Genomic DNA, 19,756 nt, shown 5'->3' with positions numbered 1-19,756 from the left:
GTCACCTAGCAACCAAGCTCCTCACCCACACAACCGTACCAGGCTGAGCTGAGCAGCACACACAAACACGACTAATTCTCCCCAGAAGCAAGATGGAAGGCAGCACACTGCCACGCCAGGCGTCCTGCAGGTGAGAAGACTGAGGGGAGCCAGAGGTACCTTTAATCTTACTTGCATGGTGGAAGGAGAGGAATAATGCCACTCACTTGAGTGTTGCACAATGCTTTCTAGCAGTGAGTGGCAGAAAACAAAAATTATAGATGCTTCCTCAGACAAATGTTTCTGAAGAACTGAACATAAATTATGTTCAGGAAATAGCATTATGAATGCCTCAAGTGCTTTTGTTTTTAATAATCCCAGAGTAATTCTATAAACCCGGGAATCAGTCTCACCCAACTCCAGGATCACGGCCCAGGTGACGTGGGCACACACATCCTGAATCTCTAATGCTCAACTAAAGTGGGGCGAGTGAAAATGATCCTGGGTATAATTTACACAGACACAGGAAGGTGGCTGAGCCCCAAACCCCTAAACCAGGAAGACCAGCGTCCTTCAGGGGCCTCACCTCTGTCCTTTCCCAGCCTCTGGGAACCACCACTCTGCTCTCTACTGACACAAACGCCCCTCCAAGGTACAACCATCTGACCTGGCTGGAATCCAAGTATCCAAGTGCAGGATTGTACGTCAGCCCCGTGAAGCCAGGATTACAGCCACTGAATGGCAGTTTTCCATCCCACGGCAACCGGCTTTGCTAGGGGCTTCCTCGGGGACCACTGACCTCACGCCACTACCCCTCAACTACTTCAACTAACGTGCATCATGGCAGAGGCCTCTCCAGGCAGACCAGCCCTGCCCGAGTCCTGCTTCATGGCAAACCCTCCAGGCAAACGTCCTTGGCCTCCTCCAGGAGGCTGTGTTCGGAAGGTGTCCTCATTTACTTCTGTGGCTCTCAGACATTTAACTGGAGCCCAACACACTTCTTCTGTTCACATAGTATTGAGTTAACAGATTTTTATGAGTCAATTTTCACTGGGAAAAACACCATTTCAGGAGCCCCAATGACCACAATGAAAATGTTTTTACCTCCCCTTACATGACATCGGCAACGCCAGGTCCAGGAAACGTTCTGGATCTCAGATAATGGCATATCCACTCATAGTAAGTCTTTGTCTTGTTTCACAAGGTATCAAATGCTGCCCAGAAGCAGGAAAAACGCCACAACGTGGCAAGGAAGGGCGACCAGCGTGAGTTCTAAGGCCAGACCACCCGGGTCTGCTGACAGCATGGCGAGATCCATGGCGAGTGCAAACAGTGCAGGGTCTAAGGCCAGACCACCTGGGTCCCGCTGACAGTGTGGCTTCAGGAGTTTCCTAAACCCTCTCCTCTCCAAGTTTCATGACAGAAAAATATGGTGATAACTGTGTCCACCTCGTGGGATGACGGGAACACACACAGTAACAGTGTCAGCAGGTGGCTTGCTGAGAACCTGGTGAGGCCACACTGCTGTAGGTTGCCCCACGTGAAATCCAATTCGTTTAAAAATATATATACATATATATACCCCAAACCTACAACCGTATAAAGCTCATTAATCCTAGTTATCCTCAAGGCATTGAGCTATCAATAATGAGCCATCCCCCTGCTGCTGACCTGCCTCAGCCCCACCCTCCGGAAACCCCGCATCCACACCAGCCACACAGGATGAGGCCAGGGAAGGAGCAGGACTGTGTCTTGGGAACTTAAACTCTGGAAGCTGAGTTAAATCAGTGTCGCTCAAATCTTGTCACCAACTATCTTGTTAAATTGGGAGATTCCATCTCTGGGGATCTTGAGGGAACCTGAGGCTCTGCATTGAGTGAGGTGAGCACTCGTGCTGGAATGAGACGGCAGAGAAAGCAACAGAATCTGGGGTCGCAGCTGCCCGAGACTTGGGTCCCACGAGGAAAGTGGCATCAGGGCCCTCAGGACAGTGGCGGAGATCCCAGGAGGCAAGTCCCCGCGCAGAGACTCATGGACCTAAAGTTTGCTCCAGGGCCAGGAGGGGCTGTTGCACTGACAGCCACGAGGCAGGCAGCCTTCGAGTTCCTCCAGCTGCCATCCGGCAGGCAGGGAGGACAGTGCCCAGACCACCCCGGGGCTTCACCAGCCTGCCAGGCTGGTACTCTTACTCCAGCCACTGACAAGAGTCCCCATGTTCCAAGCTAGGTTGGAACAGTGCCTCAGGCCTCGGGGCACATGCACCCCCCTGCAGGGCCACTCCTACCCAACACCTGGGGATGGCTATTCCCACACATCCCCAACTCACAGCAAAACTTCAAAATGAAAGTCGGAAGATACAGCCAGGAAACCAATGCTCAAGAAGTAACTCTAGGGTGACTCTTCCTACAGCTATTGCTACTGAACATCTTTAAAAACATTTCCAGGGTGACTTTCTAGAGCTATTGTTGTTAAAAATCTTTCAAATTCTTCATTTCAAAATTAGCTTTTATTACACTGTCTTCCCTATTCTACCAAGACTCTAGAAAACAAAACCGTTATAAATTCCAATTCTATCTTATAGGAAGTTAGAACACATGTTTCTTCAAAGGATTCTACATGTTTCCTTGGCGATATCCTTTTCATGCCCCATGCTACTGCCCACAATAGGAAATGCTTTTCCAACCCAACAAAACTCAACCCAACCCAATCCAACCCAACGCAACCCAAGGGCCCTGAGACAGGCCCCTAACGAATCGTCTACCAACTCCTGAGACAGGCTTGCCCTAATGAATCATCTGCAAACTCCATCTTCCATTAAAAACAGTACTGAAAATGAGCATATTACTGCTTTTTAAAAATGGCTGTAGAGCGGACAGTGTTCAGTTCTGTGAATTTCAGCACAAATATTCCCATAATCATCATCACACAAACAGAACAGTCCAACAGCCATCTGCCATCTCCATCACAGATGATGCAATCAGGTTTCCATTACCGGGTTTTTTTGTTTTTTTTTTTTTTTTTCTATTTTGAGATGGAGTTTCTGCTCTGTCGCCCAGGGTCGAGGGCAGTGGCGCGATCTCGGCTCACTGCAACCTCTGCCTCCCGGGTACAAGTGATTCTCCTGCCTCAGCCTCCCAAGTAGCTGGGATTACAGGTACCTGTCACCATGCCCGGCTAATTTTCATATTTTCAGTACAGACGGGGTTTCACCATGGTGACCAGGCTGGTCTCAAGCTCCTAACGTCAGGGGATCCACCTGCCTCCTCCTCTCAAAGTGCTGGAATTACAGGCGTAAGCCACCACGCCCAACCATTACTGGTGTAATTTCTAAGCCACTCTCTCACACCCACTCCCTTTTTTTTTTTTTTTTTAAAGAACCAGCTTTATGGCTATATTTTTTCCAAGAGAATCAGTTACCCATTTGAAGTACAAATAAGACATCGTGTTTAAAAACCAAAAATGCCCATTTGCACAGAAGTCTCCAATTACCCAGTCGATTTGAGCCTTGAGAATAAGATCAAGCTGTTGGCTGAATACAACTTCCCTTTCCATCTGTCTGCCTGTGAGTTAGACACAAGGACAAAGCCACGAGCTAGGGACATAAAGGCAGGAACCAACAAGGCAGCCGAGACTCCAAATAAAACCTCGAAGGACCAACACAAATGCACCACACCCTGTACGCCCTCCTCTCCTTCCTTTTCCGAATTTCCAGAGGATGAAACAGGGACCTCCTCAGACGTCCCATGATGCAGGCGGCCAGAGGGGAAGGCGGCGGCAGCCTGAATGAGGTGATCGGGAAATCACATTCCACAAACAGAAATTTTCCATGTGCTTTACATCCTCTGTCTCTGAAGAACTATGCCAGGCTAACAGTGGCTAGAAAACCGCCTTCAAATGTCATTTCCCATTTCAAGCAAAGAAAACAGTGGTGGGGCATGAGGGAAAAACATAGCCATGTGTTCTTGAGTATTAAATAAGTTTTTTTTCTGTCATAAACATATAATTTTATATTCTCAGATTTCTGTATAATTGATATGCTTCCTAATTAGCAGACATAGTAATAAAAAGTGAATTCCAAGTGTAAGATCAGAGGACCCGTTCACATGGATTCAGGTTCTGCTACTGTGTTTCAACTTAAGAAAATGGTTCTGTGCGTTTGTAACAAGGCCTGAGAGTCTGTGTGAGAGTCTGTGTGGCTGTAATCAGGGTTCGTGTTGGCTCCGTAGCAGAGGATGTTACACTGTTACATTATCTTCTACAAAATATCCTGAAAAAACGAAGGCTGAATAGACATACACACCCTCCCGAAATAATCCAAATGTCCACCGATATGAAAAACAGATGAATTACAGTTTCCATCATGGAATATTCCTCAGCAGTGAAAACAAACTATAGCCACAGGTGCCAACTAGGATAAAGAAAACATTTTAAACAAGTTTCAAGTGAACTGACTAGGCGGAATTCCTCGATTACAGGCGTCTGCTCCAAAATGGTCCTGTTCTGAATCCTGTGATGTAGAATGATAGTTAGCAACCCTGTTTCAGGGCATATCTAGAAAAAAGCAAAATAATGACTACACAATTTTTAATTCTTTGTAAATTATAACTATTACTATGAAAATTCTAAAAATGTGAAAATCTTCCCAACTGTTATTGGACAAGCTTCAAAATAAATACCCTGGCCTTGCTTGCCACATCCACAGATGTGCCAAAATAAATGAAAATATAGCCCAAGTTAGTAGAATCGAAACCTGAAGATGCACAAGCCGTCCCTGCCTCGCTATCTATACATCATGTAGAAATTTAAGAGCAGGTAGTGACACTGCAATGCAAGGCTCAAACCAACTGGGTATTTGGAAACTTCTATGCAAATTGGCATTTTCGGTTTTTAAACACGGTGTTATTTGTACTTCAAACAGGTAACTGTTTGGTTCCCTTGGAAAAAATATAGCCATAAACCTAGTCTAAAAAAAAAAAATACTGGAGTGGGTATGAGAGAGAGTAGCTTAGAAATTTTAAAAGTATTGGCAGGGAGCAGTGGCTCATGCCTGTAATCCCAGCACTTTGAGAGGCAGGCCCCACGGGGCCTTTGAGGACACCGGTCTCCTCTGCTGCCTTCCTCCTGGACTGACCCCACGACATTCACTGGGTTTCCACCCCTGTCTCATTCAACATCCCAAGGGTGGTCTTCATCCTCATCTGGGGCTCAGCTCTGCCCCAATTTCCTAAATCTTTGCCTTCAGAGCCTGAAAATACCCACGCTCAGGGTCACCCTAAGTCCACATTTACCCCAGAGTGTCCCAATTTTATGTTTTACCAGCATCGCCTTAGTGATAATTTATCCTGTCAATTCCAACTGCCTCACACCTCACCCCTGCTGTCTCCCAGCAGACCCCACTCAGATGCACATGCCCCAGACCCCACACCCAGGTCTGTGCATGCTGCCCTGCTCTGCCCATGTGGGGACCACCTCTCTTTCTTGAGGAATCAGCTGGCGATCATCTCCTTGTGGAGGGCTGCCCTGACTTCCAACTCTCTCCAGCAAAGGTAGAAGCCATCCTCGGTGCTTCCCCAAAACTCAGGCCAAGTATGAAGATGGCGCAGATGCTAGCTGTGCCTGGGATGCCATGGGCAGTGTCCCCAGATGCTCTACACATGGCCCGGGGCACCGCCTGAACACAACAAGTGCTGAAGAAATAAAACTGACGTGCGCTGACCTCTGATAGGGTCCCCTTCACCGTCCACATCTGTCTCCCCTCTGGACAGTAAAATCCACAAGACAGGGAGGCCTTGTCTCACTCATCTTCAAACTCCCAGGGTCACCCTGGTAGGTAAAGGGGACTCAAATGTCTTCTGAAGGAAGCCACTGGTTAGCTGCCGAGTTAAAGGGCCTCTGAAATTCAGAGTTCTGCATAGCAGTCCAGCACACTTTATTATGAATGACCCCAACCACGGCAGAAGTGGCCGTGGAACCAGTGCTAACCAATTCAGGGTTTGTGCACTGTTTCTCAGTTCATTATCACAACTCATTCTCACAGAGCAGCCGCGCACAGATCCTCAGACGTCTACACAGAGTGGGCCGATGGCGCCGAGTCACGTCAACGTCCTGTTGCAGACTGGGAGACACCGGTCAGACACGGACCCAGGCAGAGCACAGATCTCGCGTTAAATTGGCTCCATGTAAACAGCACTCCCTGCCAGGCCCTTTCCTATCCGCACAGCTTCTACAAATTCAACTCTCGCACCTGACACCTAAGAATACTGCACACCCCCATGTGAACCCCCCATTTACCTCCCAAATGACCTGGCATGGCCGAGTACAAAAAATTTCAACATAAGGGAACTGGAGGGCATGTGCGGCTTTCTCGAGTCCCTCCTGCCTCCTAATGGGTGGGCCCAATGCTTCACACCCCGAGTGAAGGGCGGGTCCCTTCGGCCCCCCGGCTTTGACCTGGAGCTAATCAGCATTAACTAATTTCACTTTCCAGGACCAACTTCAAAGGCCTGCAAAGCCAGAGAAGGGAGAGGAGATGGAACACGCCCTCACCTCAGACCTGCTGCAAGCACGTACTTCTCAGATGCGTCCCAAGGTGCACAGCGTGTCCGTTGCCTGTTTCACATGCATCGACCTGCAGGTCTTCTATATGACATCAGCATCCTGGGCACTGGAAACAAGAGGAATAATGGCAAGTCCCCTCTGCAACAAAGGTGAGGAAAAGGGACCCAACGCAATGGAACTGTCCTTTTTCTGACAGTCTCAAAACAGAAGGAAAATACTGTACAGCCAACTTCCCCTCACACAGGTTTATTTACCTGTGACTCAGAGGCCATGACACACAACTTCAGGTTCTCACCGATTCCTATTTTCCCCATCCAGGAAGCCTTTGTTTTTAATATCGTACGAAGTTGCCATTTTGTAGCCCAAAAACAGCAAATATTGGCAGTTTCCTACAGTTCAACCGAATAAAATATGATCATGGCCTTTAGTGAAACCATGAAGAAAAGGTGGATATCTCAATATGTGTTTCCAGACGGGCTTTGTTCCTGAAGCACTAACTCTGTTCACTCAGGATTTTAGACACTGAAGAATAAACATCAATATCCCACCAAGAAAACCAAAAGGATGAAATAATTTTGCATCTACCTTGGAGCCATTTTAGGACAAGGCAGGACACAAACTTTTAAAAAGCTGCAGTTGTCCCTCTGTATACACAGGGACATGGATTCCAGAACACCCCCCGAGTTTACCCAAATCTATGTATCCACAGGACCCGCGGCCACCCTATGGAACCGCATGTAGGAAACGTCGGCCCTCCACAAAGCCAGGTTTTTTCAGTAAGGGTTGGTTGGAAAATAATTACCATAAGTGATCCTTCGAAGCTCAAAACCTATGTTGTTCAGGGTCAGCTGCATTTACTACTTGTGTCATATCTGAGGCCTGAAAGCCATCATTCTCGATAGCTTAATGTGATGGTTAACAAACTAACTGTTCTGATTAGAAAGAGGAAAAAGCTTATTTTTAAGCTGACAATGAGAGTGGATGTGCTACGGTGAATGGAGAACAGACCTAAGCAAGCACCAAGGCTGGGGTGACTGCCTGTGCTCAGACGCACCAGGGCGTGTTCCTCCATCTCCCTCTGCTGAAAGGGGTAACGGCTTCTCCCCCACGAGTAAAGGGCCTTTTTTAAATATTCACACGAGAAGTGCTATGAAAAGCTGAAAGGTCACAGATAACATTTTTAAAAATAAACATTAACGTAAGCATTTAACAAGCCCATTATGATTAAAAAAAAAAAAGGTATTAAGTTCTTGGGTGTGGTGGCTCATGGCCGTAATCCCAGCAGTTTGGGTGACCGAGGTGGGTGCATCACCTGAGGTCAAGAGTTTAAGACCAACCTGGCCAACATGGTGAAACCCCGTCTCTAACGAAAATATGAAAATTAGCCAGGCATGGTGGCAGACGCCTATAGCCCCAGTTACTTGGGAGGCTGAGGGAGGAGAATCACTTCAACCCGGGAGGGAGAGTTTGCAATCAGCCAAGATCATGTCATTGCACTTCAGCCTGGGCATTGAGTGTGAAACTCCATCCCAAAAAGAAAAAGAAAAAGTATAAAGTTTTCCTTCTAATGAACCTATCATTCAGCCACCGAGGTATACTATAGCTACTTATTCAACCATGAGATACACCACAGGAGATACAGGCGAACAGGACACAGTTCTTCTCTGAAAGAAGGCTGCACCCTCAACAGAAGGGAGGCACACCCTCCGAATGGAATCGGCATAGGGAACAGATGCTGCTGCAGGTGGAACTGGCTGCACAGAGCACCCGCTCAAGTGTCTGAGAAACAAGGAGCCGTTGATGCCAACACCTTCCATACCTGAGCTGGGGTAGTGGGGAGCCTGTCATCACCACCACCACCACCCGGACAAAGAGCCCCAGAACCACACAACGAGCTTACAAACTCACCGAGACGATGACCGAGCAATGTGTGTGGAGTGATGCGAACACGCAGACGTCAGGGCCACGCGCAGCGTTGGTTTTGTGCATCAACCTGAGCGTGCCCGGGGTGCCCAGATGGCTGGTTCTGCATTATTTCTGTGTGAGATGCATGTTTGCCTCTGGACTGAGTGGACACCCATCTTCGCTGATGTGGGGGACACCACCCCATCCACCCAGGGCCCGAGTAAAACAGCAAGGCGGGGAAAACTGGGTTCACTCCACCTGTCTGGCTGATGGGCCAGTGACATTTGTCTTCTGCAGCCCGTGCTCCTGGGTCTCAGCTCCTCAGACCCGGGTGGGATCTGCACCCTCCGCTTCTCAAGTCTTCAAGCCACACCCTCCCAGGACTCTAGCTTGCAGGCTGTGGGTCCTGGGGCTTCTTGGACTCCGTACCCCTGCAACAGCCCTCCCGCTGGAGACACATGCACACCTGGCTGGCTGTCTCTCTGGAGAGCCCTGACCAGAAGCCGCCCCTAAAAGTGGTCTTCAGAGTTTCTTTCTAGCCCTAAGATCCTAGCGCCCCTCCTACAATTCTAGGCGGAAAGGTGAACGGAGACCAATGGACAGAGTTGTGTGTGAGGACACGCCAGGCAGCAGCACTGGGCAGGAGGGCACTAACGCTCACTAAACAAAAAATCAATGTTGCTTGCCACAAAAATGAGAATCGTCAAGATTTCTTCAAACAGAAATGAGTTTGTTTCATGATTTGCTCTTAATACATAAGAAAGCATAAAAGTAGGCCTATTAACAATTACGTAAATCTTTAGAGGCCCTTGAACTACTTCTGTCCCTTTGTGTTTTTATACAAAATAAGCCTGAGGTTAAAGAGAATATCATCACTGGCCACAGCTGGGGCCACGCGAGGACACAGCTTATACCCCCTGAGGTCCCTGGGTGCCCCGAGTCCTTCCCTTGCTATTTATGGAAATATGGGAGAAACCAGGAGGTCTGAGCATGGACCTGGCCATGCTCCCAGGGGCCGAGGAAAGCACCCATCTGTCCAGTCTTCCCTCCACCCCGCGGTTCCCTCCTACCCAGCCACTTGGGCTGACGTGGCTCATGCACTCAGCAGCGCCATCATTAAACGTTTAGCTTCGCATCACGAGGGCCTCCTCTGACCACTCCTGAACCTACAGTCAGCACTAGTCTACAGGACACGCGTGGACAAGGTTGATGGATCACGGCCTCCAACGAAGAAGATGCCAGGCAAGGAGTCGGAGAGCCGGGGATGGAGCAATACTCACCCACGGAGGCGAAGGCCAAAGCGGCCACCACCGAGGACCTCCCTGCCTACTCTGAGGGCAGCTCACCCAGGGAAACGAAGGCCGACACCGCCCACCACTGAGGGCCTCAAGGGCTCTCCCCACCCTGAAGGCGGCTGCGGTCACATTTCTCATCGCACCAAGAGACCCGTGTATTGAGCACAAACCTTTTCAACCTTCAAATCAATAAGGAATCACAACACGGACATTCCCTCAATCCAAATGGCCGGCCCACAAAACAGACATGCAATCATACACATTTCCTGTGGGAAAATCAGTCAGTCCCTGGGGCCTTGCGCCAGGGGTGGGGGAGCAACATGAGGAGATGCCGCAGCCCCAGCCTGGCTCTTCCCTCTACAGCTCCTTTTCCCTTCTCTTCCCACCGCCCCTTCCCACCCTCTCCTAGCCTCAGAGGCTCCTTCCTCAAATTCTTTCCCCTTGATGAAGTCATTCATGCCCAAAATACAAGGCAAAGTCATGGGGGCTCAAGAGAAAATCCATACCGTGGCTCGCGTTTTAGATTCTCATAAGTTTGAGAATAACCAAGCAAGAATCTTTGGCATCTGAATGTGGTCTGAATGCATCTGAGCTCAATGTCCGGCACTGGCCCGGAGTGGATCATGGGTGTCTCGGACATCTTCGTAACTCTACACCAATTATTTTGAAACACCCTAGCAGAATAGAACCATGTGAATAGCTACTTCTCAGTTAAAATTAGGAAAAGACTCCAAAAGTTGCCCTCAAGGAACATCCTTCCCACGAGGAGTTTCTGCGAGGAGTTTCTGCATCGGGCCCTTCAGGCACAGACAAGGCCCCCGGGCCCAACTTCCTCATCCCTGCATTATAAAGCAACAAAGACGGTGGGGAATAAAGCAAGTGAAGGAGTCAGTCCCGCACAAAACGGGCTCCAGAAGCCACAGCCACTCTCCCAGTGTGGGAGCCAAGTTCAGAGACCTGGAAACACCAGCATTCCCAGGGAGGAGGGCAGAACAAGTCATTTCCCCCTAGTTTAGGGAGACACCACCCCACGTCCTCCGGCCTTAATAGAAGAGAGACTTCACATAAATGATTTCAATGACTCCACCACACACAGAAAGTGGGCTAAGGGCTAACACACCCATTCAAATGCCTGGCAAAAACACATTAAATGAACACACAGATAAACAAGGTTCTCCTGTTATCCACGAAATATTCAGAAACAAATCCAGTGAGCAATCTCTTTGCAATCAAAAGACCAATTCAGAGGTGCAGATTAAAAAGAAACATACAACTGAACCATTAATACACACCAAGAACCACGTTCCAAGGAAGTGTTATCACATCACCACCTCCAAGCTGCAGGAAGAAGCACTGGCCATGGACCAGCTGTTCACTCGTGGGTCAGTGAACGAATGGCAGTGCTGTCCAGGACAACGATGAGATATTAACCTGAAAAGGGCAAAATGGCAGAGGCTGGAGGGACCTTCCAGGTAACCCGGCCCCTCAGTGGACAGAGGACCCCCGTAGGGCCACAGAGCCCAGAGCCCCAGTGTGTTCGGGGCAAGCACTCAACTGCAACCCTGATGATGCCCGAACGCCTTCTGCCCTTCTGCATCTCTGCCCCACTAACAGGGAATCCATAAATGCTAAGGAAATGTAATGCATTTCACAATACCTATAGATTTTTAGCAAATTAAAGATAAACAGTGACAAACTTTGAGAATTAACCAAAATATAGTTCCAGTGAATGCCCAAACTCAAAGCTAGTCTCCAAGAGGTGATAAGCTGTGTGTGGTGGTTAACGCCTGTAGATCCCAGCAGTTGGGGAGGCTGAGGCAAGAGAATCACTTGAGCCTAGAAGGTTGAGGGTGCAGTGAGCTGTCATTGTACTACTGCACCCAACCTGAGAAACAGAGTGAGACTGTCAAAAACAAACAAACAAAAACAAATTAAAGGAGTTCAGATGAATTCGCCCATACCCTTTAAATTTTCATTTGGGTACATGGGGTGATCGAGTTCCTTTTTCCCTTGCAATAAATGAATAATCTAATAATTAAATATAATCTAACAATTACATGGGGAAATTTAATTATTTTCCCATTTCATTATTTCCTATCTCAGGGAAAAAGTTAAAATTATTCCCTGTTTCAGGGAAAAAGCTAAAAATCATTTTAAACCTTCCTTCCACAAAACAGTATACTCAGTCATCTCTATCTGCTTGATCATGTGGAATTCAGCTTCACATGTCTACAATACAGTTTTTGTTAAACAGCGTTTATGTAGACAGGCAAGAGAAAGAAACATTTTGTCTATGTAGAAGCAGCAGAAGATACGTTTTAACAGAAAAGGGAGAAGATACCACCGTGTGAATCTGGAAATTCTGTCATCTTGTCCTCACACACAGAAAACACCCAAGCACGTGCCTAATGTCCAACAGGAGCACAGAAAGGACAGGGGTCCCTCCAGTTGTTTAATGACCAGCCCCCACATGTCACCGCCACATAACAAAATCCACACGGCAACTTCAGCACGTTTCATTCACGATTCCATGGAAATCAGGCTGAAGAACATACAGATGTTTTGCCCACATTTAAAAATCCAAGTGTGGGACTCATAGAAATAAAACACATTATGGGTTCACTTAACTTTTCCAAATTTTTACTTGGAGAAACCTATAAAGTACTTGTCAGTTACATCCTTAAGTTTTTCAATAATTTTTATATGCAAAGGTCAGGCAAGACTTGTAAAGAGGTACACACATACGGCCCGGTGCGGTGGCTCACAACTATAATCCCAGCACTTTGGGAGGCCGAGGTGGGCAGATCACGAGGTCAGGAAACCGAGACTATCCTGGCTTACACGGTGAAACCCCATCTCTACTAAAAATACAATTAGCCAGGCGTGGTGGCGGGTGCCTGTAGTCCCAGCTACTCGGGAGGCTGAGGCTGGAGAATGGCATGAACCCGGGAGGCAGAGCTTGCAGTGAGCTGAGATCGTACCACCGCACTCCAGCCTGGGTGACAGAGGGAAACTGTCTCAAAAAAAAAAAAAAAAAAAAAAAAAAGGAGGTACACACACACATCCACATTCTTCTCTCAGGGAGACGGGCCCTTTTTTAAGATTCCACATGTAAATGTGGTTGTCACCCTGCCTTTGAGAGGATGGGCTGTGTTTTAAGGGTGAACACACTTTCCTCCATGCACCAAGGATGCACCATGGGGGACAATGCTGCCACCGCCTGCCCAGTCTCTGCTCAGGGTGGGGCAAAGGGAGCTCATTTGTCTCCCGTGTACACCATCAAAAAAAAAAAAAAAAAAAAGAAAAAAGATTTTGCTGCTTCATACTAGTAAAGTGGGCAGATTCTACATGCCAACTCTTATTCAAAGGTCGCCTAACACTGACTCAGGAACTCTGGCCCTGATGTGATTGGAGTTTTAATGCTAACAGTGTTAAAGACCACTCCCCCAGGAGCTCTGAACAAGTACTCCAGGTATACACTGAACAAGACCACACACTCTCTGACCGAAATCTAACTTCACAGACCCAAACTACAGAACCACAGAAGACACTGCTTCTGTCCAACTTTGTGTTCTGCCGTCGTTTGTGTCCATTATTTCGTACAAACCATCTCATTAGAATTTAGGGCACACAAAAGGCCGATACAACAGGGTTACTTTTCAAAGGTTTGGAGGTGAAGAACAGATACAATGCATTAACTTCCTATTGCTGCTGCAACAAATTACCACAAATGCAAACCTCCTCTCAGCCCTGGAAGTCAGGAGTCCCAGGGCTGAAGTCAAGGGGTCAGTAGGTTGTGTTCCTGCCTGGAGTCTCCCAACTCATAGAGGCCACCATGCAGCTTGGCTCACAGCCCAACACCCCTTCTCCCACTGCCCCGGCCTCAGCCCTGCACCCCTCAGGCCCCTGTCCCACCCTTGGCCCCATGCCCCTCTGGCCCCCACCCCACACCCGCCCTCAGCCCCACAGCCCTCTGGCCTCTATCTCATCCTCAGGTCTCCTCCTCTGAGATGGACGACTGGACCCTAGATGGAGGGATGAACATTCTGAACAGAATCAACGTAACTCAACATTTGAGTCGGAGAGGCCAAGCAATAAGACTTTCAGAAAAGCAACCACAAAGTATGTACCGTGCCTGTAGTTCACAGCTGAGCGTGGCGTCATGAGTACGAGCGTGCGGCCACACACACCAGGCCCAAGTTTAAGATCAAATATAAGGAGCTTTCCACTGTGGTATTTAACTAGATCTTATTACAAAATAGCCTCCTGATTGCAGTTTTTATCCAAAAAGTTCTCTGTAATTAAAGAAATTAATTTTTCCCTAAAAGACATTTCTCTATCTATCGTCCCATAAAAACTAAATGGGCATATTAAAGAAAAAAGAGAAATGTTTGATTTAGGGGTTTGCCTATGACTTGGATAAGCATGATTTTCTTCTGGCCAAGCAGGGAGCAGCTGGACCAGACTGGAGGGAAGGAAAAAAGGAATTTCCACTCTGACCTCAGTTGGGCACCAGAGTCTTTCCTATCAGAATGTGGGTGTGGTGCTTCCCACACACCAGCCTCTGACAAAACTCAGCCCAAGGGTGTGGGAAAAGGCCGTCTACTTCTGAAAAATCTATAAAGTCCAGACACATCAAAAGCCTCCGAAGACTGTAAAGCACCAAGGAGACCACTACACCCTTGGAGTTTACAGAAAATGGTCAATATCACACGTGTCTGAGGTCCAGGGTCAGCTCCCAGCTGCCGCGACGCCATAAACGCAGCCCTGGCTTCCCCTCTGACGCAGAGAGCTGGCCACTCCGCCGGCAGCACTCAGAGCTTAGAACATTCTAGATGAAAGCAACGTGTTCCTTTTAAATTGGGGAAGTGGGGCAGCACAACTGAAGCTCTACGACTATGTCTACTACTGGGTTTCGGGGTAGCATTAGGAAATCGTGGGAATCCAAATCTCAATTTCATACAGATTCACTGCAGGTTCCAGAATTTCCTGAAACATTCTTCCAATTTATCACTCAGGATTCCCTTGCCAAAGCTAATAAAGTCTAAATTCCTTACGGAAAAGCCACCATAAGCACCACCACAAATAAGATCAACTGACGCCCGCCCTTTGCACCAAACATATAAACTGTTACTCACACAAGACTGTGCTGGAGGCAGCTCTCAGCTGAAGCCGAATCTGTGAGACTTCATTATCCCATTTTGGATCGAGTATGAAGACTGTCAGCAAACCAGGGCCCCAGTGTGTAGCAGAGAACAGATCCTCTGACGCCTGCCTGAACATTTCCTTCCCACCTGTCTTGGATACTGAACACCCTCAGAGCTATTGAGTCACCCACATTTGCAGGTCATTTATCCAGCCACCAGGATAACATAATTATGCAATAAAAATGCCTTCTCAGGGCTTTGTCATACTCAACAAGGCAGCTCAGAAGGCTAGGTAAGCCCAACAAAGGGGGAAGCGTCCCTCAAATAGACAAAGACCAAGGAAAAACGTGCAGAGACTCTTTCAAGAGAGCAGAAACAGAGCCCGCTGTAGCCTTTCAGGCCCTGCTGGCCGCAGCCCTGCGTTAGGTGGCACCATTTCCACAGATGCATCCTGCTGGGCCCATTTGAAAAGTCCCGCTGGTGAGAAACTCACCCCCACTTCCAGCTCCTGCAAGACTTGCTACAGCCCCACTCCACCCTGGGGGCCGACTGTGCAAGTTTTCCTGGCGAGACCCCTCAGAGCCTGCACAGCGTCTGAGACTGGGAAGCGCCAAGGATCCAGAAACGCACAAACCCGTTCTCCTCGTGCTGCTTTCTGGGTTCCAAGTTGTCTTCAGAATGAGTCCTGCATAAACCCCAGGCTGGGGAGCCAGCCACGGCCCAGCAGCACCCAGTTCATGTGCTCCACCCACCCCACAGAGGACCACGGAGGCCCCAGCACGCTCTGTCCGGGGCAAGACACCAGATACAGCCACAGTTCAGGGTTCTGCCACCCGCCCGGTTGCCCTAATTACCTACTGGGATCTGAATTCTCATTGGTTGGAAAGGTGATCCCACAGATCCGCTGCTCTAATTACCTGCTGTAATCTGAAATTGCATTGGTTGGAAAGGGGATCTCACTGCTCAAGCGCTCCCTGCTGCCTCCTTGCAAACAACATAAAAAATCCAAAACCCCTCTTAAAGAACGTTTACTATAACCTCAAAACAAGACCAATCCTGAGACCAGGGAAGATACACACACACATCTGACAGCTGGTGGGCGTCAGTGACTGACGCCAGGGCTTCCATGTGGCGTGTGAAGTGGGCGGCCTGTCACGGTGACTCAGGCTGGGGTCTGAATAGTGGTCTTCCAAGCAACTAGGCAACCAGGACGCACACCCCAAAACCCAAGTCCCCGCAGTCATGTACCTGGAAGAAATGCTGCGTGGCCATCGACACCAGTTGTAAACCAAGACCGATCTGTGTCCTGTGGTTCTCACAATGTCCGTACACGTCTGGGCCCAGCACAGGCACGCACAGCACCCTGCTCGCCTCCAGTGGGGCTCTCTCCTGCCAAGGGGGATGGCCCTGAAGTCCGTTGAGATTTCCAAAGCTCTACAAAGTCACCCTTCCTCCTGCTTGTTCAGAAGGCCTAAAGCCCTGAAGACACCAATGAGCGCCCTAGCCTCTTAAGGCAGCTCAAACACCTAAACACAGGAACGCTGGACCTCTCTGCCCTCGGGAGCAGCCAATAACCCACTGGGCTAAGCAGAAGACACAGATGTTACATCCAGAAGGCAGTGGCACTCACGTTTGCATTCCAGGAGCCACCCTTGTGAGTCCCTTCAAGGCTTCCAAGTCCCACTTGATTGTTTTCATCATATCTCTATAACATCAGAGACATTATATCTCATGGTATCTATGAGATCCTCTCTACTTTTATGAGCATATATGCTCCCTGACTTACCATGGGATGAAACTGTTCCAATAAACCCAGTGTAAGCTGAAAATATCCTAAATAGAAAGTGCATTTGACATAATACTTTCAACTTACAATGGGTTCATCCAGAGGCAGCCCATCTCGGGCCGAACAATGCACTGAGTGTGACTAGTTCAAGCAATACTGGAGCAAGCTTTAAATATTAGCCACATTCTGTCAGGGCTGACTAATATGAAATCAGCATCAGTCTCATGTCTTGCAGCATCCACAGCTCATCTTCTTAAAACCACTTAAGATTTCATAATTAACTCAATTAAACAATGTAAGTCATCTCCTTGATCTTTGACATGAAGGGGTCATTTTCCCCCAAAATAGTACCTCTTTCCTTGACATGATTTAATCTGTGGTTAGAGTATTTAACAGGATTTCTTTCCTTCTTAGAAAATAAAATATACACCTTTCCAATATGAAAAACACTAACCGATAATGCTATAGCTTAACCAGGTCAAAAGCGTTTTTTGTTTTTTCTTTTAAAGTTAAAAACAGAACCTAACTGCATCTTTGGACCTTATATGAAGTAGTGTCCAGGGTCACTGGGACCCCCACTTGGCCAGTGCAGCTGGGTACCAATTAAACCCAGAAACCCAAGCGTTCACTCAAAGCCCTTTCCCAGCTGTTCATCCTAGTGGAAGCCATGGGCACAAAGGAATGCGGCATTCTACGGAGGGCTTTGGGGAATGGCTGCTTGAGAACATCAAAGTGGCTCACGTCCCCCGAGTATAAAGCCAGTGACTGCTCTCAGCTTCAATGCAGCACCATCCACAGCAGACAACGTCCGGAATCACCTGAGTGCCCGTCAACAGGGGATGAAGGGAACGTGGCCTGAACATACAAAGGAGCAATACTCCACCACACAGCTGAGATCCTTGTCATCCAAGACAGGATGGATGGAGCTGGAGGACATTACGTTAAGCAAACGAGCCAAGCAAAGAAACGGAGTATGTTCTCACTCATAAGCAGGAGCTGAGAGCAAATCTCATGGAGGCCAAGAGTACGTGGTCAACAGGGCCCAGCAGAGCCCACTCATAAGCAGGATGGGCAGAGGCTAGTAACGGACACAAACACACAGCCTAATGGGAGCACAAGTCCTACTATTGATAAATCAGCAGGGGGATGGCAGTGGGTCATCTACTGTGGATTTCAAAGCAGCTAGGAGAGAATAACTTGAACATTACCAGCATAAGGAAAAGAAAATACTTAAAGTGAAAGACATCCCAAGTACCCAGATTTCATCAATATAGGGATGAATCAAGATATCACATGCACTCTGAAAATATGTACATATATATCAACAAAAACAAAAACCAATGACAGAACCATTTGCAAAGCACGTGCAGGAGAAGAATGGGAAGCCTGACAATGGTGTGACTGTGTCCCCCCCACCCAATTCTCATGCTGAACTCTAACCCTTTGTTGGAAGTGAGTCCTGGTGGGAGGTGACTGACTCATGGGGGTGGTTTCTAATGGTTTAGCACAATCCCCCAAGTGCTGTCCTCATGATAGTTCTGAGATCTGGTTGTTTGGAGGTGCATGGCACCTTCCCCTTCACTCTCTCCCCTTTCAGCCATGTGAAGACATGCCTGCCTCCCCTTCACCTTCCACTCTAAGTTTCCCCAGATGTAGAAGCCTGTACAGCCCACAGAACTGTATGCTGATTAAACCTTTTTTTCCTTATGACCCAGCCTCAGGTAGTTCTTTATAGCAGTGGAAGAATAGTACAGTCCTCAGGACCAGCAATGTTTTCCTTCCACCCAGTGGCCAACAAGGTCCCACACCCTAGCTGGTTTTCCAAAGTCTTTGCCAGAATGCTGAGGCTGTTTTGGGGATACTAACTTTCCCCATCTCTGGCAAACCAGATGGGGAATCCTATTTGCCTCTTACCACTTTTCTCAGAGAAACCCCACCTCTGAAACGGCCTCCTTCAGCAGCAGCAAAGCTGAGTATTCCTTGCAATTCCCTTCTTCTGAACAAGTAAACATCTTTGGCTTGTCTTTCCATCTTCCCAGCTCATTGAAAAAAATATCTTATGCTTTCTATTTTCCTAACACACACATGGAAGAGAAATGCCGTGAGGGCAGGGGATCTTGCTTTCCCGGATCTGAGCCTGGCCCTCAAACACTAGCCGAATTCATACTGACACGATATCCAGAAGCAGAAATGCAAATATCCACATGACTTCAAATACCCTAAGGATCTAACAGGCCGAGTGGCCCACGTAACTATGGTTTGTGCTGGGCCGTTCAACTGGTGTCCAAATCCCTGTCCAAGTGAGCTCTTTAATTTTGGGACTTTTCAGATAGTTGTTTTTGTTGTTGTTGTTGTTCTATTTTGTTTTTATTAAAGGGATCTATTACAGTTACAATCAAGAATATCACAGGCCGAGGGTGGTGGCTCATGCCTGTAATCCCAGCACTTTGGGAGGGCAACGTGAGCGAATCAAATGAGGTCAGGAGTTCAAGACCAGCCTGGCCAACATGTTGAAACCCCATCTCTACTAATACAAAAATGAACCAGCCATGGTGGCAGGCACTTATAATCCCAGCTACTCAGGAGGCTGAGACAGGAGAATGGCGTGAACCAGGAGGTGAGGCTGCAGTGAGCCAAGATCGTGCCACTGCATTCCGGCCTGGGCAACACAAGACTGTCTCCAAAAAATAAAAATACACCAATACGCCCAGATAGTTTTTCACCAATGTCAGATACATCAGTTTAAAGAAAAATAATATGAAAGCATGTTTTTAAATTTCAGTGTTGAATTTAACCATATCTTTTAAGAAGATACGAAGATAGAAGTTCCCCAAGGATCGGGGGAGAAAAAAGCAGTTAAGAAAATGTTAAAACTTCAGGAGAAAAACAAGTATGGGGTAAGACCTCAAGGCAAAACTTTTTCTTTGAACTTTGATTTCAAAAGAACAGAGATGCCCAAAATATGAACTCTCCCATCTGCATTTTATATTCCTCTATGTCCTTTGAAAGGCTGGAGATGGAATCCCAGGTTCCAAAGTGCCTGGTCACGGCTCACATCGGGCGGCATCTTTCACAGCCGTTTACTC

Source organism: Macaca fascicularis, chromosome 13 (assembly GCF_037993035.2).
Source record: "Macaca fascicularis isolate 582-1 chromosome 13, T2T-MFA8v1.1".
In the NCBI taxonomy this organism is placed as follows: domain Eukaryota; kingdom Metazoa; phylum Chordata; class Mammalia; order Primates; family Cercopithecidae; genus Macaca; species Macaca fascicularis.
This window is presented reverse-complemented; position numbering follows the sequence as displayed.